Source organism: Pinus tabuliformis, chromosome 1_2 (assembly GCF_031772625.1).
Source record: "Pinus tabuliformis cultivar Carrire ecotype Pingquan chromosome 1_2, CPIR1, whole genome shotgun sequence".
Taxonomy (NCBI): Eukaryota; Viridiplantae; Streptophyta; class Pinopsida; order Pinales; family Pinaceae; genus Pinus; species Pinus tabuliformis.
The window spans coordinates 497,145,563-497,170,150 of record NC_142298.1 but is presented as its reverse complement, the minus strand read 5'-3'; positions in this window follow the sequence as shown (position 1 = coordinate 497,170,150).

The following is a 24,588-nucleotide window of genomic DNA, read 5'->3' as shown; positions in this document are numbered from 1 at the left end:
CCTGTAGATTCTGCAGGAATTCAATTGCCACTGTTTCGTTAGACCTCTGCAAGCGGTTGAGATAAGTCAGCCACCCTGCTCTTTCCAGGATCTCTCAGGCAGTAGCGGAGACTGTCAACACCTGAGGTTCCCTTCGAATTGCCCTTCTCCCATGGTTTCACTGTGGATTCTCAATGGAACAGTAACTTCTTGTGCTGTTTGAAACACGGAGAGGGTAATAATCGCAAGATTTTGAAAATAACAGAGTATGCAACAGAAATGGCTTATGAACAACAACTTGTGTAAAAAAAGAAATATCATGTCGTTAAGCCATGCCATACCCTAGTACACTATCTTTCCCGAATAGTGAGCTGACACATAATCCGGGGAATAATGAGGTTAACCTCCCCCCCCTCAATGTGATAGGCTATCCCAGCCGTCAAATAAAGGAGCAGCATCCGATCTGCAACAGAGTCATAAAGGAACAGCGTATGAAAATATGTCATGTTTAGAAAAACAATGAATTACTGAAGTCGAGGCATAGAGTTGGATCGCATATTACGTAAGAGGCTGCTGTGATATGATGCGAGGCTGGGGGGATAGGACGTCTGTCGTACTTTCCAAATCTCAAGTGGTCATTGTCACTTACTTTGCCATGATTGGTGGTAATAAATGTTCATGTGATATATAAGTCAGGAAATAATATATGAGTAGTTCCTAGGATATAAGAAACAAAAGAGTATTAGTATCTTACTTATTGGTGTAACCAATGTGACTTCAATACCATTAACAGTGCTCTGCTCTCGACAAGTGTCCATAACCTTAGCAGAGTTGTTTATTTCACCCCTAGAACCATGATCCTTTATGTGTATATTAAGGAGTGTAATGTCAAAGTGTAGGTCATTATGTTGGCTTGGTAACCAGTTAGCCATAATGCCATTCACGAGGAAGGAGCGAAAAGTGGGCAGGCCGGCTCGTGATGAGACCTCCTGTTCCAAGGTTTGTTTATTTGATATACCTTTTGGACCATATCCCTGGTGTGGTGGCCATAGTGGGAATGCCACTTCACTTCCATCCTCATGATCATGGTAGGCTGGCTCTTGATGAGACCCCCTATCCTGCATTTGACAACTTATAATTCATCTTTACTTTTTTCTTTTTCATAAAGCACTTTTCCTTATTTATACACAAAGGGTGGTTCAACACTCCTTAAGAGTAGGAATGGTGGAAGAAGTCTTACCATCTCAATAGGAAGATATAAACCCTTTGCTCTTATTCCTAAATAATAATCAAAGAGGATTAAAGGGATTGTCATGATAAAGATAACCAATCAAAGCAAAATTAGTAAGACAATGACAACAAAAGATGATGAATAAGTGTGTCCTTCCTTTTTTCCTCTTACCAATACAGAGCCTTATAAAGATAGCGATTTATAATTTGCGGATTTTAGTATGTTGTGATTTTGTGTTCATTGCATAAGTGCATAGCTGTATCTTAAAGACTTTGAAAGAACAGGAGCAAGAAGCATCCTCAATTTAGATCAGCAAAAGGAATGAGTTGTTTCACAAGGAGAGAAAAAGTATGCTAGTGGTGTTCCAACAAAGGAGCATAGATATCAAAAGTGCAAATGCCGTTCCTTTCGAAAAAGGAATAGTAGAACACACCAATGTCATTCCTTTGAAAAAGGAATAGCAAAAATTAAAAAAATGCTATTCTCTTGGAAAAGGACAGCAAAACACTCGAAATGACGTTCCTTTTGAAAAAGGAACAGCAGCCATGAAAAATGTTGTTCCTTTGAAAAAAGAACAGCAAAAGACGCAAAAATGTCGTTCCTTTGAAAAAGGAACAGCAAAAATCAAAAATATGTTGTTCCTTTGGAAAAGGGACAGCAAACACACAGCAGTGTCGTTCCTTTTGAAAAAGGAACAGCAAAAATGGAAATGTTGTTCCTTTAGAAAAGGAATAGCAGAACAAGCAAATGTCGTTCCTTTTGAAAAAGGAACAGCAGAACAAGAAAATGTCGTTCCTTTTGAAAAAGGAACAGCAGAAAATCAAGAATGCTGTTCCTTTTGAAAAGGAACAGCAGAAATCAAGAATGATGTTCCTTTTGAAAAGAAACAACAGAAATCAAGAATGTTGTTCCTTTAAGGAAAGGAACAACAGAAACACACAAATGCCATTCTTTTGGAAACGGAATGGAAAAAATCGAAATGTTGTTCTTTTGAAAAAGAAAAGGAACAGCAAAAATGACAGGAAAACATTAGTTCAAACATATGTACAAGAACGACTCAAAGAAAAGAACTTACGTACAAATTGTAAAAAAAAAATGAATTCCTTAATGAATTACAGGTGAGGGAGACTTCTCTTCCTCTCCTAAAATCTCCATATCAGTGTCTCGGCGTAGCTGCTGGCAGATGTTGGGTTGTGTTATATTCTTTCCACGTAGTTAATAGGGGGTTTGAAGGACACCCGTAACCCCACTTTATGGGGTCCGGGGCAGCGCCCCGGAAAATTTTGGTTTTGGACCATATGTTAGGTTGGGCGGACCCACCTATGGTTTTGTGCATGATTTTCGCACATGTTTTTTTTTGGACGCGATGGTTTTTCGGTCCATGGTATTGGACGCGATGGTTTTCGGTCCATGGTATTGGATGCTTCGGCATGTATAAATATGTATTGTAACATTGAAAGGAATATAATGAAAAATCAAGCTGGTAGTCCCGGTTTTGGGATCCAGGGAAAAATCTCTATGCATATGTGTTTTATGGGTTATGCTCTCACATTGTTTATTTTCTTTGTTTAAGAATTCGTATGCAGGTAATTTCTGTACAGGGTTAAAACCTACATTTGGTATCAGAGTTGTTTTGGCTTCAAGGGGACGCCTTTGTTGCTGAGGGGTTTCGCTCGGGCCTATGGTAGACCCTGTTCAGTGGGAGATCTACGAGATCGATTCTGGTGGTGAAAGAAGATGGAGAGCAGTGGAAAGATAGAGATTGAGAAGTTCAATGGTCAGAATTTTGAGTTGTGGAAACTCAAGATGGAGGATCTGTTGGTGGATAAAGATCAGTGGATCGCGGTAGATCCGGGTACTAAACCATCGGGAGTGACCGATGAAGAATGGAAGAAGTTGGATCGGAAGGCAAAGAGCACAATACGATTGTGTGTCTCGAATTCAGTATTGCTGAATGTATCAGGGGAAGCTACGACAAAGGCTTTGTGGGTCAAGTTAGGGACTTTGTACCAATCTAAGTCTCTGGTGAATAAACTGTTCTTGAGGAAAAAGCTGTATAACCTGAGGATGAAAGATGGAGACTCGGTGACAGAGCATCTGAATGCGTTTAATACTGTGGTAAGTCAGTTATTATCTGTTGATATTAAAATTTCAGATGAAGATAAGTGCATCAGTCTGTTGTGTTCTCTACCAGATTCATGGGATAGTCTGGTTATTGCAATAGGTAGCAATGCAACTGCTTTGCAGTTTGATGAAATAGTCTCAGCCTTGCTGACGGAGGAGATGAGACGGAAAAATATGGACAACCAGAATGGTGATGCCTTGTCTGTACGAGGACGGTCCCAGAACAGAAACAAAAATAAGTCATCAAGTGGGAGATCTAAATCTAGAGGGAGATCTAAATCTCCAGGAAAACCTACAAAGGTGGTGTGTTGGAAATGCGGAAAGGAAGGGCACTTCAGAAGGTATTTTAAATCTAAAGCTCCTGATAAAGGAAAGGGATCTGATGATGCTCCTTCTGCAGAGGCAAAAACCACCTCAGATGAAGGTGGGGATGTGTACTTGGCTTCTTCAAGTACACATGTAGATCATGAGGCATGGTTGATTGACTCAGGTGCATCCTTTCACTTCACTCCCCATAGAGAGTGGTTCTGCGAGTATGAGAAATACGATGGTGGTGATGTCTTCTTAGGAGATGATAGGAAGGCTAGAATCATTGGTCGGGGAAAAGTAAAGTTGAAGTTGCAAGGTGGAAGGGTTAGAACACTTTCGGGTGTTCTACATATTCCTGCATTGGCCAAAAATCTGATTTCTGTAAGCAAGCTGGATGATGCAGGTGTAAAGACGGTGTTCGAGAAAGATACCTGCAAGATGGTTCGAGGAGCACTGATATTAATGCGGGGAGTTCGGATTGGAACTCTGTACAAGCTGCAAGGTAGCACTGTTGTTGATGGGTGCAATAGTTCTATGGTTCCTGAAAATGGAGTAGAGAATCTAGTGGTCTCTGGAGAGAAGACCATGTTGTGGCATCAAAGGCTTGGACATATTGGAGAGAAGGGCCTTCGAATACTTCATGGTAAAGGTATGGTAGAAGGTATGAATAATAGCTCTCTGGATTTTGATTTCTGTGAAAATTGTGTATATGGGAAGCAGAATCGGGTGAGTTTCCCCTCTGGTGGTAAGAGGACGAAACAGATATTAGAGCTTGTGCACAGTGATGTGTTTAGACCTGTGAAGGTTCCATCACTGGGTAAGTCTGTGTACTATGTATCATTCATAGATGACTTCTCAAGGAATACATGGATATATTTTCTTAAGAAGAAATCTGAAGTCTTTGACAGGTTTAAAGAATTTAAGGCTCTAGTGGAAAATCAGACAGAGAAGAAGATAAAGGTGCTGAGGACAGATAATGGTGGAGAATTTTGCAGCAAGGAATTTGAAGAATTTTGTAAGAAGTGTGGTATAGCACGGCAGAAGACTACTCCATATACACCTCAGCAAAATGGAGTCACAAAAAGAATGAACAAGACATTGATGGAAAGGGCAAGAAGCATGCTCAGTGGTGCTGGGTTAGGACAGGAATTCTGGGCAGAGGCAGTGGATACTGCATGTTACCTAATCAACAGATCACCTTCATTAGCGTTGGAGGATAAGACTCCACAAGAAGTATGGACTGGTAAGAAACCCTCTCTTTCACAGCTAAGGGTATTTAGATGTGATGCATATGTACATGTTCCAAAGGAGAAACAAACCAAGTTGGATAGTAAATCTGAAAAGTGCATCTTTATTGGGTATAAGGATGGTTTAAAGGGTTATAAGCTTTGGAACCCAGTCACACGGAAGGTTGTGTACAGCCGAGATGTGTTGTTCAGAGAGGTAAAAGATGTTATTCAACATGAAGTCCAACCAAAGGAACCTGAGAAGATAGAGTTTGAGCCAAAGGAGGAAGAATCAGACTCTGCAGCAGAGGAGGAATCAGAAGATGAAGAGCCACAAACTCCGGCTGTGAGAAGATCAGTTCAAGAAAGAAGGTAACCAGAAAGGTATAGTCCATCTGCTTTCAGTTCAAATTTTGCTTTGTCTGTTACTGATAATGATCCCAGAACTGTGAAGGAAGCAGTGGATTCAGAGGATGGAAAACTCTGGAAAGAGGCCATGGTCGATGAAATGGCATCTTTGCACAAAAATGAGGCTTGGGATCTGGTAGAGTTGCCGACTGGAAGGAAACCCATTGGTAGCAAATGGGGGTTCAAGAAGAAGACAAATGCAGAAGGAAAGGTGGAGAAATACAAAGCTCGGTTGGTAGCAAAAGGTTATTCCCAGGTGCCGGGAATTGATTTTGGTGATATTTTTTCTCCTGTTGCCAAGGTAACTTCTATTAGATTACTTTTATCTGTTGCTGCTGCTTTTGATTTTGAGGTAGAACAGATGGATGTGAAGACAACATTTCTTCATGGGGATTTGGAAGAGGAAATCTACATGAAGCAACCTGAAGGCTTTGCGGTGAAGGGTAAGAAAGAACTGGTATGCAAGTTAAAGAAGTCTCTGTATGGGTTAAAACAGTCACCAAGGATGTGGTATCAGAAATTTGATACATTTATACGGGGACTTGGCTTCACGAGAAGCAAAGCAGATCATTTTGTGTATTTTAAATTAATTGGTGACCGTATTATTTATCTGGTCTTGTATGTGGATGATATGTTGCTGGTTGGAAATGACAAAGAAATTATCCAGGATTTGAAGACCCAATTGTCCTCCAAATTCGACATGAAAGATCTTGGTGTTGCAAACTATATTTTGGGCATGGAAATTAAAAGAGATCGGTCAAAGAGGAAGCTCTGGTTAAACCAGAGGAAGTATGTCGAGACAATACTCCAGAGATTTAATATGCAGGATAGTAAACCGGTGAAGGTTCCTATTCCTGTAGGTGTGAGGTTATCTGCTGAACAGTGTCCCAAGACACAAGAAGAGGAAGAGGACATGTCCCGTGTTCCATATGCAAGTGCAGTGGGTAGCCTGATGTATGCAATGGTCTGTACTAGACCAGACATTGCACATGCAGTGGGAGTATTGAGCAGGTTTATGTCAAAACCTGGGAAGGAGCACTGGACAGCAGTGAAGCGGGTTTTCAGGTATTTGCGTGGCACTAGTGATTATGGTTTGTGCTACCAAGGAAGACCAGGATTGGACAAAGTGTTGGATATTCATGGCTTTGTTGATGCAGACTGGGCTGGAGATTTGGATCAGAGAAGATCTACAAGTGGGTATGTGTTTAACCTATTTGGAGGTGCAGTCAGTTGGATGAGTAAGAAAAAATCTGTAGTGGCACTATCAACTACAGAGGCAGAATACATGGCAGCCACTCATGCAAGCAAGGAAGCAGTTTGGTTGCAGAGATTGTGTTCAAGTATGGGGTTAGTACAGGGAGCTATAAGAATAGACTGTGACAACCAAAGTGCAATTTTCTTGGCAAAGAACCCTGCTTATCATTCAAAGACAAAGCACATTGATGTTCAGTATCACTTTGTGAGGGATATGATAGAAGACAGAAAGGTGTTGCTGGTAAATGTGGACACTTTGAAGAATACTGCAGATGCATTGACAAAATTTGTGAGCTCTGAGAAGTTCTCTTGGTGTAGAGAAGCAATGGGAATCTCAGGGCTGAAAAAATGACTAAGCTCTCCTGTGGCCCCCTGTGGAAAGAAAACAACAAGTGGGAGATTGTTGGGTTGTGTTATATTCTTTCCACGTAGTTAATAGGGGGTTTGAAGGAAACCCGTAACCCCGCTTTATGGGGTCCAGGGAAGCGCCTCGGAAAATTTTGGTTTTGGACCATATGTTAGGTTGGGCAGACCCACCTATGGTTTTGTGCATGACTTTCGCACATGTTTTTTTTTTGGATGCGATGGTTTTTCGATCCATGGTATTGGACACGATGGTTTTCGGTCCATGGTATTGGATGCTTCGGCATGTATAAATATGTATTGTAACATTGAAAGGAATATAATGAAAAATCAAGCTGGTAGTCCCGGTTTTGGGATCCAGGGAAAAATCTCTGTGCATATGTGTTTTATGGGTTATGCTCTCGCATTGTTTATTTTCTTTGTTTAAGAATTCGTATGCAGGTAATTTCTGTACAGGGTTAAAACCTACAGCAGAAGGATTCCCGAGTGAGTGGTTTGCGATAGAGACGAACTCGGTGGCCATTTACTTTGAAGGCATATCCAGAACTGTCAATGGTGATTAGAGTAAGGGTTCCATTTGTCATGTGCTTTCTGGATTTCGTATGGTCCCAACCAACGAGTCTAGAGTTTCCCAGGGAAGTCCTGAAACCGAGAGTCGTACAACAGAGCCCAGTCTCCCTCATGGAAGACTTTGTTTTTAATGAGCGCATCATGCCATTTAGCTCGCTGTTGTTGAATTAGTACTGTATTTTGAAGTGCAGAGAGCCTAATTTCATCCAACTCATTGATCCGCTGTAGTCAATTAATCTATGCCTCGCTTAGATCTAAGCCAACTTCCTATGTTGTTCGTAATGTTTGGATTTCAAATTCTATGGGAAAAATGGGTTGTTTTCCAAACACTAATTGATAAGGTGAGTAACCAGTGGTGCTTCTCCATGTTTTTCTATAGGCCCAGAGTGCTTCAGGTAGTCTGGCAGCCCAATCACGCCTATGTGACGCAATGGTTTTCGTTAGGATTGATTCTATTACCTTATTGCTACTTTCTACTTGTCCATTCGCCTGTGGCTGGTATGGAGTAGTGATTTTATGCTGGACATGATAATTATTGAGTGTTGCAGCTAATCTCTTCCGAGCAAATTGTGGTCCTCCGTCTGTAATTATTTCCCTTGGAAGGCCATAACGTACAAATAGATGGAACAGGAACTGTATGACAGAGTCCTCTGTGGCTCTTGGCAATGTTTCTGCTTCAACCCATTTGGTGACATATTCTGTTGCCACCAAGATATATGTTTTCTGATTTGATGATGGGTTGATGGGTCCAACGAAACCAAGAGCCCATCACACGAATGGTTCAATGACTAACTGTGGCTTCAGAGGCATCTCGTCAGATTGACCAGGACGTCCTGCTCACTGGCAGCTGTCACAGGCTTGGACAAATTTCTTTGTATCTCTGAAAATCGTGGGCCAATAATATCCTGTCTGCAGTACTTTATGTCCAATTCTACGCTCAGCGAAGTGTCCACCACATGGTCCATCATGTCAGGCTTTTAGGATGTCAAAGTTTTCATCTTCTCGAACACATCTCCTGATATGCATGTATGCCCCTGTGTGAAACAAATAGCCCCCAATCCACGAGAATCGAGTACTCTTCTGAACAATCTGTTTGCGTTCATTAGGGGTTAGGTGTTTTGGTAGTTTACCTACTGCGAGGTAATTGGCAACATCTGCATACCAGGGTGTTTGAACGGCAACAACAAACAGATGTTCGTCCGGAAATTAATCTTCAACTGTTGTTGCATCGATTGGCTTTGGCATTCTTGAGAGAAAATCGGCTACAGAGTTTTCTTTTCCAGGCCAATCCTTGATTGTGATATCGAATTCCTGCAATAAAATTAACCATCTACTTATTCTGGCATTTGTAACAGGCTTATTTGCTAAATATTTTATGGCAGAATGATCTGTATACAAGATAACAGAATAGCCTGTAATATAATGTCTAAACTTATTGACAGCATGTATTACAGCTAGGAATTCTTTTTCAGTAATAGTGTAATTTAATTCAGCAGGGGATAAATTTTTGTTGATGTAATAGATAGCATATGGTTTTTTATCCTCCTCCTGCCCAAGGACTGCGCCAATGGCTGTCTCTGAGGCATCAGATGATATCTGAAATGGCAAATCCCAGTTTGGTCCTCGGAGGACTGGGGCTGTGGATACGAGCTTCTTTAAATCCTTGAAAGCACGCTCACATTTTTCTGTCCAAAGAAAATCAACGTTACCAGTTAGTGCATATAAAGGTGCAGCAATGTGCGAATAATGTTCTATAAATCGTCTATAATAACCAAAAAATCCAAGAAAGCTGCGTACCTTTGTTTGAGTAGTAGGAGTGGGAATAAGCAAAAGTATTTGGATTTTGGCCGGGTCTACCTGAATGCCGGCTGCTGAAACATAATGTCCTAGGATAAGTCCTTCAGTCATCATCATGTAACATTTTTCGTGACTTAAACAAAGCCTGGTAGCTATGCAGCGTTGTAGGACTTTTTCTAGGGTGTCTAGTGCTGGATCAAAATCATCTCCATATGGTGTAAAGTCATCCATGTATACTTCAATTCCATCATTTATTAAATCTGTAAAAATGCTAAGGATAGCCCTTTGGAATGTGGCAGGAGCATTACATAAGCCAAAAGGTAGAACTCGATAGGCAAATGTTCCCCAAGGACAAGTAAAAGTAGTTTTGTCCTGGTCTTCAGGGGCAATCTGAATCTGATTGTATCCACTGAAGCCATCCAGGAAAGAAAAGAATTTCTTTCCTGCTAAAGTATCTAATACTTGGTCTATGAATGGGAGAGGAAAGTGGTCTTTTTGTGTTGCTTTATTTAGTTCCCTGTAATCCACACAGATTCTCCATTTCCCATTCTTTTTTGGTACCACCACAAGCGGAGAGACCCATTTACTATCAGAAATAGGATAGATAAAATTAACATCTAAAAGTTTCTGAAGTTCAGCTTTTACCACATCCTTTAGATGAGGATTAAGTCTCCTTTGCGGTTGACGAACAGGTCTGGCATCTTTTTCTATATAAATGTGGTGTGTACATAATTGGGGATCGATTCCTTTCATATCAGGGTAATCCCATGCAAATGCTTCTTGATATTTTCTTAACAAATGGATGAGCTTCGTTTCTTGTTCAGGTGTGAGGTTGGCATTGATATTTAAAGTTTTTCCCGGTTCAATTTCCACAATTTTACTATTTGCAACAGAAGTAACGGGTATTGTTTGGTCATGCGTATCTTTCAGAGGATCTTCTTCTAATTCATTATCAAATGCTGCTTCTATCATGTGACACTGTGTGCAAGATCCGGATTCAGTTTGACTAATGAAGTTGTTAATGGCATCATCTTCTATTTGATCTTTAAAATCAAGTGCCTCTTGTATAGTTAATGGAGATCTAATGTTATCAGTAAGGTATGATACAGGGTGCTTGTTAGTTTTAATTATTGTGACACTTGGCTGCGCTGGAGGATATAGAACTAAATTCTTGATATTTGGTCCTTTGGTTATGGTCATATTTCCTTGCCGGCAACCAATGTAAGCATCGGCAGTGGCAAGCCAAGGTCTACCTAGGATTAGCGGGTGTCCATCAAGTCGGGTTTTTGGATTAATTATTAGGAAATTGGTTGGATATTCCCAGGAATCTACTGAGACCATGACATCATGCAGAGTACCCTCTGGTCTAACCATAGATCGGTCAGCCAATTCTAACAAAGTAGAGGTGGGTTCTACAGATGTAATGACGAGCTTTTGGCAAGTAGTGGTTGTTAAAATATTAATTGCAGCTCCTAGATCAACTAAGGCATTAGACAGGGTCTAACCATAAATTTGAACAGTTACAATTGGATTTCCTAGGTCTTCATATTTAATGGGTGTTTCTTTCCCGGATAGTAAATCAGATAAAGTACCGACTACTTGGACTCTTGGATTAGTTGTTACATTCCTCATTGGTTTCTTTATGCACAATTATTTGATAGTTTTTGCGTATATAGGAATGTCTTGAATGGCTTGGAGGAATGGTATTTTTATGTACAGATTTTGTAATTCTCCCAGAATGTCGAAGTCAAGATACTGTAAAGGTCGAGGTATGACTAATCGTTCTGGGAACGGAGGAGAGGATGTGGTTGCTTGATTATGAGTCTGTTGCTTATTTACATCCTCTTGTTGCAACTGATATTCTCTTGGTAACTAATCTTCAATATGAACTGTTTTATCTCCCTCAGTTTCAATAATACGTCCAGATCGTAACTGAAGATCATTACACTCCCTCAGGTCGGGTCCTATTTTTGGTGATTCTATAATTTGGAGAGATTGGACCGATCTGTTATTTGGATTGGGGTTGGGTTGGGCTGGGAGTTGCGTTCTCAGATTAGACTGGGATTTTGTTGTAAGGCTGGCAGAGTAGGTTGAGGGAGCAGAATAGTTCCTACTGGCTGGTGCATCGGTCTTTGCTAGTTTGTCTGCCAGGGTGAACTTTGTGAAGTAGGGGGAGTCCATTGTGGAGGATATGGGCTATTTTGCCAATATGGTGGAGTTTAAGGGAAATTCGGCCAACCAGATTGGCTTGCCTAATTCAGCCACGGGTTTGAAGAAGGAAACCACTGTGGTGACCAGTTTGAAAATGGGGGTTGGGACTGACTTTGCCACATGCTATATTTTTGAGCATTATACTGTGGAGGCTGAAAGGAAGAAGTTGGGTCTGGAAACATACCAAATTGTCTCGGCTGCCACTGGCGGCACTGGTTGATCAAGTACACCGATTCTGGTTCTTCTTCCGCTTCCTTATATACCGCTTTCAATCCAGGAAGTGAGGGGCAGCTCTCCGTAAGGTGATCTTTTGTACAGATGGCGCATGTTTGGACTGTATCTAGTGGACATTCCTTGTGACTATGCTTTTTCCTGCATCGGGGACAGAAGATCGCCAAATTCTGTTCTGCCTCCATCTGCTTCTGTTTAGCCTGCATAATATCAAGTTGTGTAGTTAGTGTCCCTAGAATATCAGTTTTAAAATTTTCCAATAAATTTCCAATCTCTACACGTGTTACTCCTTCTGTTGGTATTTTATTATCTCTTACAAACTGATCATATTCTGCCAGTTTTACTCTTGTGCTGCCTCTCGAACTCCTGATACATAAATCAATGATGTCAGCAAAATTCTCTTGATAAATATCCCCTTTTCCCATGATGTTTAATGTTTCAATCCATTGTTCCTTCATGCCCCTTATCAATGTAGTTTTTAACACATTATCAGGTAAAGGTAGTGATGCATAAGGAGATCTTTGTAGATTGTACTGAAAACGTTCCACATACTCCTCTAATGTTTCATTCGGTTTGGCTGTCATTTGGAATATTTCAGCCTTTAATTCTCTAGACCTACAATAGTCCTAATATTTTTTCAAGAAAGATTCTTTCATTTGATCCCAATTGTTTATGACCCCACCAACTAGTCCCATAAACCATATTAAAGCAGCCCCTTTTAATGTAGAGGGGAATAATTTCAATTTCTGGGGATCGGTGGTGTAATCATATCCCCTGCACAACACATCGAATTTGAATAAAAATGCATCCAGATCTTCTGATGTGAGACCGTGAAATGTAGGGATATGTTGAAGAGGGATAGCTTTCATGGGCGCATTTGCTGCAGAATCCACTATAGGGTATTGTAATGTAGAGGTTTGAGTGTTTGGCTAGTTCTGAGCCATAGGATCGAATATATGCCAATAACCTTCTGGGATATCTAGGAGGGTATTCCTAGGTTGAGAGGGAATGGCTTTGACAGGGATAGTTTTAATAGCACTTCCTTTATCTGGGATAATGAGAATACCTGATGTCTGAGGAGATTGGGTTCCTTCAACAATGATTTTTGCAGCGCTCCCCTTATCTGGGCTATTTAATGGCTGATTTGTTCCAATAGGAGATTTTGGTTCCTCGGTTTCCCCTGTTTCTCCTTCTCCTTCACAAAGGTTGCTGAAATTCCCTTCCTACAATAGTTCTGGAGTAGAATTTTCAATTTCTTGAAAGTCTTGCTCTTTAGTTTGACTATGCACCTCAGCAAAGGCTACAGATGGTGATCCTGTGGCCTGAAGGGAACTAGTAGGCTATTTAGAAATGATTTTCCTGGGGCCTACTGATGGCTGAGATTCTGTTTTCTTATAGATTTCGTCTATGAAGGTCGTTCGGCCAAGGGTCACCAGCCCCTTAGCTTTTTTTCAGTTTTGGATGGAAGTTTGATATTCTTTTCTCATTTTTTCTACTTAGTCATGCACTCAAATGAACTACTAAATTCTATTCAAACAAAGCAACAGAAAATCTGTTAGGAAAGCGGACAGTGGAGCAGGGCTTTTACATGCTCCGCACGTAGGTTCTTACCTTTCGTTTTTAAGATCCAACTCTTCCCTAGCAGGTTCGTACACTACTCTGAAAAAGACAAATGGCTACACTCTTTCCCCGGCAATGGTGCCAAAATGTAGAGCTATAAAAAGGGTCTCTTTCACCTCTAATTACCTCACATTAATATGTCAATCCGGGAGCGTTTTGTTATTTCAAAAAGTGTCTCAGTCTGAGGCTATCATTTGTCAGAGTAATGCTAGTAGTACAACGTTCAAAAAACACAAGAGTAAACTGATGCTTGTCTATAACTAAGTACTTCAAAGGAACAAATCACACACTCAGAAAACTCGGCAACTTATCAGTCAAGGGTTCGGCAGTGATAACCCATCCCTTTGGAAACTGATGGAAAGGAAATTAGAGCATGGACCACGAGTCTGGGAGCTAGACAGTAAATGTCGAGGCTCACTACAGCCTTATATCGTCTCTCACGCCAAAACAACAAATGCGAGTAAATGAAATGGCAGATAGAAAAATGGAACAGCAAATAAGAAATCGAACAACAAATCTGGAATGGAACAACAATTCTAAAATGGAACAGCAATTAAACAAATTAGTCTCGCGAGCAGTGATCAAACTGAATCTACTAACCCCGAATGTAATCAAATAGCAATCTTTCATTCTTAAGGCAAATCAAATAGAACAGCGCTAATTACTGATAAGTTATGGAATAGCGCTTGGAAATCATATACACGCACAACACGCTTGAAGAGTAATCTGATCTAGCATCAATCTTAATTAACAGGAATACGACTGCGTTTCAAAATAGAACAGCATTACTTCTGAATCCAACAATCATAAAGAACACAACTTTCGGATGAATTCTATAACATGAATGTACAGCACAAAAGCTCTGTAATGGAACAGTAATAATATTCGGTCAAGACTAATAACATTCAATCAACTCTGAAAGGATCAGTAATATAATGCAGAGTCAATACAACAGTTCTGTCTGTAAAAACCTTAATGAATTAATCTTAACAGAGCATGTGATGTCAACTTATAAAGCATATCAGATTACCAAATAACAATGATAAGCAAACCACACAGAAATCAAATCGTAGTGATACAGAAGCAAGTGTCCTCCGGGGCCGGGCCCTTAGCCTCCAAGGGTACACCGCTTTAGGTTAATCCAGACGCAGAGATAAGATAATCACCAAGTTTGTATTAATGCATAAAACAAAAGTACAATGAACCAGTTCTCAACGAGACTCGATGATCAAAGTTTGATCTTTAACAGAAAATTACATAAAAGCATAATTCCCAAAGCTAACAGTGTTGTCCCTTTATATAAGGGTGACGGCGGAGATGTCTAAGTAACAAGATAGATAAAGCAGCGATCCCTCAGGATCAAAGATCCTGAGGGATTCGCCAAACTGTTAATCCTTAATCATCTCTTTTCTCCTCCGCCGAGCTGGTGTCTTCTCCTCCTTTTCCAGGCCGGTTTGCTTTGATCTGCTTAGCCTTGTTTGCACTCGGTCCCCCGTCAAAGGGACAGCAGTTACCCTGTTCTTGTCTTTTTCTTTGGAACAGCAACTCCTCGTTTTCACCCTTTCCTGCACAGAAGAATGACAATTATCAGCGGTTAAGTCTTGCATATTAATCTCACATGTTTTGTTATAATTCTTCACTGTTTTCCAAGTTCATGATGCAAAAAGGTTCACAAGTTCTACTGAAAAGCCACTGAAATGATCATCAAAAACATACCTTTTTAGTACTCCACAGCTTTTAGCAGTTTCTGTCGGTTAGTTGTTTGAGCTCCCCAAGGTGGTTTTTGGTTCCCCTCCGACACTCCTGCAGGCAGCTGTCAGCACAGATTTTAGACAAGCATGGAGGATAAAACCATTTCCTCAGCTATTCCGTCGGAAAACCTTCACAAGAATTTCGATTATATGGAAGGTTGTCCTTAAGGCTTTGGATCCCATTTTCTCTGGCATTACCTGTAGAATTCAGTCAGGGAACAGTGTCCGCATCGGCATTGATCCATGGATTGGTTGTGGTGAATCGTATAGACTGCCCCCTGGTCTTATAGCACACTTAACGGAGCAGAATATCACACACCTGGCTCATGTTGCAGACGTACACAACTCTACCTTCCTACATTAGGCTTGGAAATCTGTTGATCAGCTGAACATCCCACCACTTTGGAGGCAGCACTGGTAGGTTTACACTCAGACTCTTTTGGAGGCACATATCCGTATCACAGAGGGGGAGGACGAGATTATTTGGGCCCTGGCGAAATCTGAGAGATATACACCCAAGGAGGGCTATTTGGTCCTAGCTAACCCGCGTAAGCCTTTTCAATGGTGGAAGCTCCTCTGGAAACTCAAAGCGCCTCCTAGATCCAGAGTTCTCATGTGGTGCATTTTAAAGAACAAGATCCCCACGGGGGATAATCTGCTTAAAAGGGCCTTTTATGGCCCTCACTGGTGTCATTTTTGCCATATTGATGGGGAGTCTGCTTCTCATATCTTCCTCCACTGTCTGGTAGTTCGTAGTGCTTGGCAACTGGTGTCTGAAGCTGTCCCCTCTAACTGTGATTGGCTTTCTGACTCTCTAGTTGAGGCCTGGGATTTGTGGTACCAATCTGTTTTGCCTCATAAATTGAGGAACCTACCCCTGTTGTTCTGTTGGGCTATTTGGATAGCTCGGAACCGAATGATATTCCATAACATCCCTCCTAGATGGCCTTGCTTGGTGGCCATGATCAAAGCTGACTATGATCTCATCCCCGAGGACCCTTCTTCCCCCCGCCCCGTTCTATCTCCCTGGAACAGATCATCCCCGGTAGACCTTGGGCATACTTTGATGGGGCAGCACAAGTAGATGGCTGTGGTGGTGGGGCCATTCTACATTTATCCGAGAGGCACTCTTACAGTCTGTCTATGGGCTTTAGACGAGGCACAAATAACTTCGCAGAACTTTCAGCTGCTTATCATATCATTCACTATGCATTGGAGAAAGGCTGCACTGCATTACAGCTGTTTGGTGACTCTAAGATTGTCTATGATTGGTTGAATAGGGCATCTGCTTGCAGGACTTTCACATTGAGACACATTCTTGATGAGGCTTTAAGATTGATTTCACCATTTGATTTTTTTTCCTGTAATCATATATACAGGGAGCGGAACTCAGATGCTGACCGTCTTTCCAAAGAAGGCGCAATGAGGGAGCAAGGCAACTGGATGATTATTGAACAGATCGATGGAGAACGCCACCAGTTCTATCACAGGCCATTTATGGACTTTTTGATATAATTTTTTGAACAGACTTATATATTTGTATATATTTTCTATGTTGTTTCTTGATCTGATATGTGACCATTGCACTTGGTACTGTTCATGTTTTTTGATATTACCTCCCTGCGTGGATCAAGATAATATTCTCGGTGGACTTTTTGTCACTTTTGTCTCTCCTTCAGACTCGGTCTGAGCACTTTGTTGTGTGGTGGGGGTAGTTGTTTACTGCCTCCACCGATGCAGTGTTCTATGATAGATATTTCAGAATATGCTTATGCATCTACAGAATGTAATTTCTAAAACTAATGAAATTACAAATTTTCCAGGGGAAAATATATATATATATATACTGTTATTTTTTGTATTCTTGAGCATGGCACGGAATAGAGTCAGCTTGAAAGAAAAGGGTTTAACAGACCTTAATGTTGACCAGATATTATGAACTACAAGGATTTAGAAAATTTCGTGTATGTGTCTTTGGACTTTAAATACCTCGCTCCTATATCCCGACCCAGTTGTTAAAACTTAAAAATCTATTTAGGTACACTAACAGGATGCACTGAAGTTAGAGCTCATTACCAAAAAAATTACGAAGAATTAATATTTCCCAGATATAATACTATGAACCTCCCACAAGAAAGATAAGAATGTGGAGCTTCCCTTACCCGCACAAAGAAAAAAATTGGTGACAATGAAATCTTTTTTAATTGCATCTGAAGTTAGATCTCATCACTAAAAAAATACGAAGACTTCAAATTTCCTAGATATAATACTATGAGCCTCCCACAAGAAAGATACGAAGGCAAAGCCTCCCTTACTCGAATGAAGAAAAAAAAATTGGGGACAATGAAACATTTTTAACTGTGCCTCAAGTTAGATCTCATCACTAAAAAAATATGAAGACTTAAGATTTCCCAAATATAATACTATGAGCCTCTCATAAGAAAGATACGAAGGTGAAGCCTCCCTTGCTGAAATTCTAGTGTAGCTAGGACTGGAATAGTTTTTCACAATTGATAACCACTTCTATTGATGCAATCAGATCTTTCTTTGTGCTTCAATCAATAAGTATCTATACATGAAAAACTTAAACCATTCAATTCTTCAATAAGAGCAGTAACTAGAGATCACAATAAACAATGAGAAGTAGACAAGAGACACCAAGAATTAGGCTCATAGCCATGGCAAAACCCACAAGGGGAACCCAACCAAAATTATTTTCTTATGAGAGAGAGATTATTTCCATCAAAATTACATCAAGAATATGCCAATAAATCCAAATATGACATCATCAAAGTACCAATAAAAATCAGTCAACATAGAGAGAAAAGTCAACTTCACATCAAAAGTAATAGTTTGCACAATGAGGCCAAAATTTGGCCTTGAGGTCACTGTAATGAGAGGCTGAAATTACGTCCTAAATCCACCAGAGAAAAGTCAATGTACCAGTCAAATAATCTTGGACAAATACTTATTCAAGTAATTTGGTCAACTTAGGTCAACATCAAAATATTGGAGTGAAATTTCAGTCTCAAAGAATCAAAAAACTTCTGAGGTAGTTGGTCTTCCACAGAGATCTGATCAGAGGTAAAATAAATGCCAATATCCCAAGTTAAAACACAATCAATGCAGCCTCAAAGAGAAAGTCAACACATTTGAAAAATCATATATATGTCCTTTGCACATGTGGAGATACTCTTCGAAATTGCAAACCAAACTTGTGATGATTTGATGCCCAATTGAATGCCAACAATGTCGTTTTTTTTATTAGTTTCATGTGGGAAAAATAGCCTTAATGGGGCCGACTTTCTGAACTCATGAGGTCGACTTGTATGGTGACAAAAACTAAATTTTTCTTCATATTTTCCGATGAAAAATGTCGATCATGGCCACATAAATTTTCAACACTCCCTCTTAGCTAGGGAGGTAGTTTTTCATTCTCTCTGTTCTATGGATAAATTCCTTATGTGGACAGAAGTAATATCCCTAGACTTGGTGGCTTAGCCTAGAAACAACCAAGACAAAACTACAATGTTTTTCCTTAGAGATGTTTAAAATATGAAAGGAAAACCTATATGGAATCCAATGCAAGATTCCTTCTTCTCCCTACTTGTTAACTTCAACTCCAACTCCAATTTCTAAAAGTGGAACCTGTAAACCATCCAAAATAAGCAAGAGAACAAAATATACAAGATAACATATACAAAAAAATCTAAACAAGAATTCAAGGATTCATGTTCTACATATGCATAATCGAGACATAATGTATAGGAGAAACAAGATACTTTTGTATTAATAATGGTAGGAAAATATTACAACCCTTGTAGGCTTTGACTTTGTGAATCTCTCCCAGCTATCTTTTCCTTCCTTTGCCACAATGGTAAACCTTCAAACATAAATAAAGCACTTGGATGGATTATGGACTATTAGAAAATCAGAAAGGAAGAAATGTTTTCTTATATAGATAATTACTTGTGATTATTTTATCTTTATGTTCTTCTTTTATCTTTTAGTTCGTCAACCAATTACCAAAACAATAGCACAAGGACAATAGATGTAGGTGGACAGCTAGGGAAAAACCCCTATCTAGGGGAAAACCCAGTCAACAATACTTCCTTCAATAGTTTCTCAAGATAATCCAAGACTCTTGACCTAGACAAATAATTCCTCCACACCAAGGTAGCCCTCAATCCTTCTTGCAGATGATAACTCTTCAAAAGAAACTTCGACCTAACAACATCAACATGTAGTAGTAGAAGCTTTGGCCTAGTAGTAGTAGCAACAACATCTTTGAGTAGACAAAGAAAACTTCGATATCCCTAGATACTCCTCAGAAATGAGAGAGACATGGCCCAAAATTTTGATCTTGGTGTCTTCCTTTTTCATCAAAAAACTCGCACCCCTTTCCAGCCTATTTCCATCCCTTTTCCAACTTCACACTTCCTAGCTTCTGGATATTGAACTATGTGTGAGAGAGTGAATTTCTCCAAATGAATTCAAACTGCCTTGTATATATAACCTCCTAATGACATCGAATTACCCTTCTTGAGGCTGACTTGATCTTCTTGAGGCTGACTTGGTGTGGAGGGCACAAATAGCATATTTGACTTAATATTAATTCTTTTTACATTATTCGAAATCCCAAGAAGGGTCTCTTTTAATGTACTGTAACTCTATTGACTTAGAATAAATCCTAGAGGTCCTTAATGGGGACTTTGACCTAAAACACGATGACTCAAGTATGAAATCCATGCTTTAACTATAATAATAATAATAATAATTTATTTTGATAAGTAAATTTCATTGTGACTCAAATACATGAAAACCAAACCTAGTTACATATTTCAACATGGACCTATAGACACAAATGGATAGCATAAAGGCATAATCAGGGTCTCTAAAATCCAACCCTCACACTAAGTCAGGTGTTGCATTTATAGGGTAAATGAGGTAGTTTTGGATTTACCATACTAGGGCTTAGATCCACTTTAGAAGGAGGTAAGTTCTATGAGATAAGAGATAAGACCTCATTAGTAGGAGTTCGAGATCAAATCCAACAGTAAATGGTTAAATCCACTCCCGAAGCTTCTAGAGAGAGAAACTTCGAAATTATTTTTTTATTTTTACTCATTTCCAGGTGTCATTGCACTTTTTGTAAGAGTAATTTGCATTGACTAGTGCAAGTTCCATGTGTGCAGCCTGTGCCATCACATTTTTTCAAGAGAGTAAGTGCGATGAGGTCTTAAATTAGGGTTTTCAGCCAATGTAATCCAGGATTCTTATAACTTCTAGAGAGAGAATTCTTTTGGCTTTATAGGGATGATTGCAAGGTGTAAATGGATGATGATAGATCCAGGTTCAGGGCCATTTATTTGAATGCGACAAAATGACCTGTAACAGATTTCCCCCTAAAGTACAAAGTTAGAAGATATGACTGAGGACTGAAGTTCTTTACCATGTGAAAATTTTGGATCAAGAATCAACTGGTTGAGATCACCAATTGATTGTTACAATACATTATCATCATGATATCACTATTGAGGTAGGCATACCCATACTCAGCATATAATCCATTTTACATGTACAATGATCAAATTCATGTCCACTGATTACACATTGTGGACCCATGCTTGGATGACTTTTTGTAAAATCATAGCCATCATACTTTGTAGATATTGTATGAATCCTAAAATCGCAGCCCAAATGGATGAAACTAGATCTGGGGTCTTCTACCTCGTCACTCAATAGTACAATTCTAACCATGTGAATAGATGTGTTGGAGTCGAACATGGTAGATACCATCTAATTATCGGCCAATGATGAAAGTCATTAACAAATGCAAGAGGAACCACCAATAATGACAATGGCCCTCAAGGTACTAAGTGCAATCTATGAGGTGTGAATAGATGAGCTGAAGTCGACATCCCATAGAATGTTTCGGTCAAAGGCCAATGACGAGAACCTAGCATCGAAAGCAAGGAAACTTTCCATTGAGGCATGCAAGTCCCAAGGCACTAAAAGGAGTTTCTAACTCAACCTCATAGATAATGTTTTGATGTTGATAGGAAGTGACCCATCACAGGAGGGCCTTAATGTATCCCCCATCAACGACACAAAGCAGGTATCAAGATTTGAGATAGAATGTGATGAATCAGAGTTGGTTCATGGACGACATACATGAAGGAAGGCTTAAAAGGTACTATAGTAGATGTCAACAAAGGGGGGACTTATCATGAACATATCAGTGACACTTTATGGAATTGGCGGTATTTGACTTTGTTGAGGCATCAACAACTCTGTTAAATTTTTAACAAAAAATAAAGGGCCCCTATATAAAATTTTGCAAATGTCGCCTTGTTTTGCATTTGGATTCTATCTTCAGTGATTTTTGTTTTTTTTATTTATAATAATATTTCCATCATCTTTGCCTCATTGAGACGTTTCCAACAATATAAAATTTGTCGATTTTGGACCCCTAAATCAAAAAATACACTTGCTTGAAGTTTGTGTTTTTAACTATTTTTTTATATTTAATTTATTATTTTTTATTGTTATGATTGATGGGAGTCACAGTGCCTCTCCAAGTCGAAGTAGGGGTTCCAACGTACGAGTTTTTCATTTATATATGTCTTGACCTCTTAACTTATTTACTAATTATTTTTATTTATTTATTATATTTATTATTTATTATAATAACTTATTTACTAATTATTTTTATTTATTTAATTTTGAGGTCAGGGGTGGTTATAACACTCGAGAGTCAAAATTATATTTATTTATTTATTATATTTTGAGGTCAGGCGTGTGTCATGTTTTTTTTACATTTAAACCCGACCTCTAACTTACTTATACTACCCAACCTCCTACCTCACTTATACTACCCAACCTCATGGAATATCATATTAATATATATTTTTAATCCTGTCGTGGGGTCCATACCACCTCACCTCTCACCTCCACGTTGGGCTCACTCACGAACTCGTTTTAAATTTTGGTTTTATTATAATCACTCATGTCCTCATCTCATACCATGTCTTCCTCCATACCATACCTCTCATTTCACACAAATAACATTAAACCCATTAACCTATATAAACACTAAAATTCTTAAGCTTCCCATGCATGTGGGATATTGGTTTTTGACTTTACCCATTCAACAAAAGAGACAAATTGTTCAACAAATTCTGCATGAGTTGTTATAGGAATCCAACTTCTGGAGGGAATATCTCGAGTTATAAGGCAGAAAATCAAGCCTGGAATAGCTCATTGGAAAGAGGAAATTGAGGAAAACAATATGGAAACATTTATTTTAGCAAATCTGTAATCTAAAGTACCTAGAAATTCAGATTAAAAAAAAAAAGGGCTACGCTTTTTTACTTAAATCTAAATTTCTTGATTATTTTCTGGAAATAAAACTTGATACTAAAATTCTATTGCTTTTATCTCATCAATATATTATTTACCTATCAAAATTACAGCAACAGAATATGATTTGGCTCAAATTTTGGAATTTATTGCTAATTTATAGGAATCAAGTTTTCTTTGAGTGGTTAGCTTCACTTACTTTAGATTGGTTTTTTGCTTTAAGTTTTAATATATTTTTAATGATAAATTTTGTGAATGTTTTATGCAGAATTTGTAGAGGGTTGTTACCACTTGGAGCTTCAAAATTTATGGATTTAAATCGCAGATAGGAAAAAGAATTATTAATATCCCAAGAAATTAGAAAACAAATTTTTGTGAAGCTGTTCGGAAACAAACTTTTCTTTCTTAAATTGAATTATCTGATTATAAATAGAGGGTTTGTAGAAGAGAGGAGGAGAGGTTGAACTAAGGCAAGAAATAATTGATATTATTGTGGGATATTTCTTCTCAAATCACAGTCCCAAAATGGTTGGAAAATTGTTGCACTTTAAGATACTAGTTTTATAATCAAAGGATTTGAGGCAATTTTTTGAAGACCGGTTAGGTAGCGATGTATTTCTGAATATTATGATTTGAGTATAGCATGATCTTTTAATTTTTTGAAATATATTTCTAGTATTTTGTTCTATCATTTTCATTTATATCGATACATGTTGAGTGTTGGAATGTACTTTTGTCTTTTCTTCTGAAACGATAAAGTATATTGTATTTTCAAATTGTTTCAATCAACTTAGATTTATCTCAATTTATTCTAAGTGAAGTGACATTCATTTCTGACATTCACAAAGATAGTTAACTAATATTGCCCTCATTATCAAGACAGATATATTTTCTGTCATTTAGATTAATTTCATTATATCCAAATAAACATTAAAGGCATAAAAAATTATGTAAATTAGGTCCCTATAATACTAGTATATCCCACTTATTGTTATTGTTAGTGTAGTGCTTATGGTTATTGTTGTGCCCATGTAGCTCCCATATTGTTATTGTTGTGCCCCATAGAAGCCCACTCTTATTATTGTTGTGCCCTGACATTGTTATTGTTATGTAGGCTCTAATTATATTGTGACCCCTTAGACTCATATATATACCAAGGAGGCCTTGTCATTTGTATCATATAAGAATTTTTCATTTATGTGATGTAAAGGAGGTTTCCCCTCGGAGAGGCTATTTCTCAAGTCGTTGATCTATCTTTTCTTTTGTTTTGTGAGTTGGTTGCATAAAAAAAAAAAATTAGTTTTTCATAATCTCTTTAAAGAAGAGCCCAAAAGTCAATTTATATGGTTGATTTGACCCGCATTCCAGTCAGGGGTATCACTAATTAAAATATATGCATTGTTTTCTCAAAGTTCTGCATTTGGGTGATTTCCCCATCTCCTATAGTTCAGATTGATCAAGCATATTCATTCATACACAATAGTTTATATATTTGTTTATATTTACGTGTAAGTATTTAGAATGATTAGATTAGATTAGTTTTCTTTTTAATTGGTTTATATATATATATATATTGAAGTTAGATTAATATAGGCAAACGAGCTTTATTTCCTAAGAGTATATATCCACACCAAATGAATAGGGGTCTAACCAGGACCCTGATCGGGCCAATACTCACTCGTTGTAGGAGGAATTCTTCCACTTGTCAACAATTTGGTATTAGAAGGAGAGCAAAATGACAAATTGGCTTGTGGAGCTTTGCACATTAAGTTATTTATTTTTAATGGCTTTTTCGGAAATCCCTATTTGGAGTTGTATCTTTGTATGAGTATCTTGCAACACTCCATTAAAATAGTAAATGTCTTGTCAAAAAATAAATTTGATGGTGAGGGTAAAATTATTGCATATGAACATATTAATCAATTATTTCAAAATTGTGTTTCTCAAAACATGTGTCATCAAGGTGTCATGTGCAAAATTATCACCCTTACTTTCAAAGGTCACATGAAGATTTGGCGTGAAATGTTGCCAGTCGCGTCTATTCATTCTTTGGACCAATTTATAGATGAGTTATTGTTTGGTTTTTATTATTATTATTATTATGACAGATTATGTGGAGAAATTAATAATAATAAGGTAGAACCTAATGAAT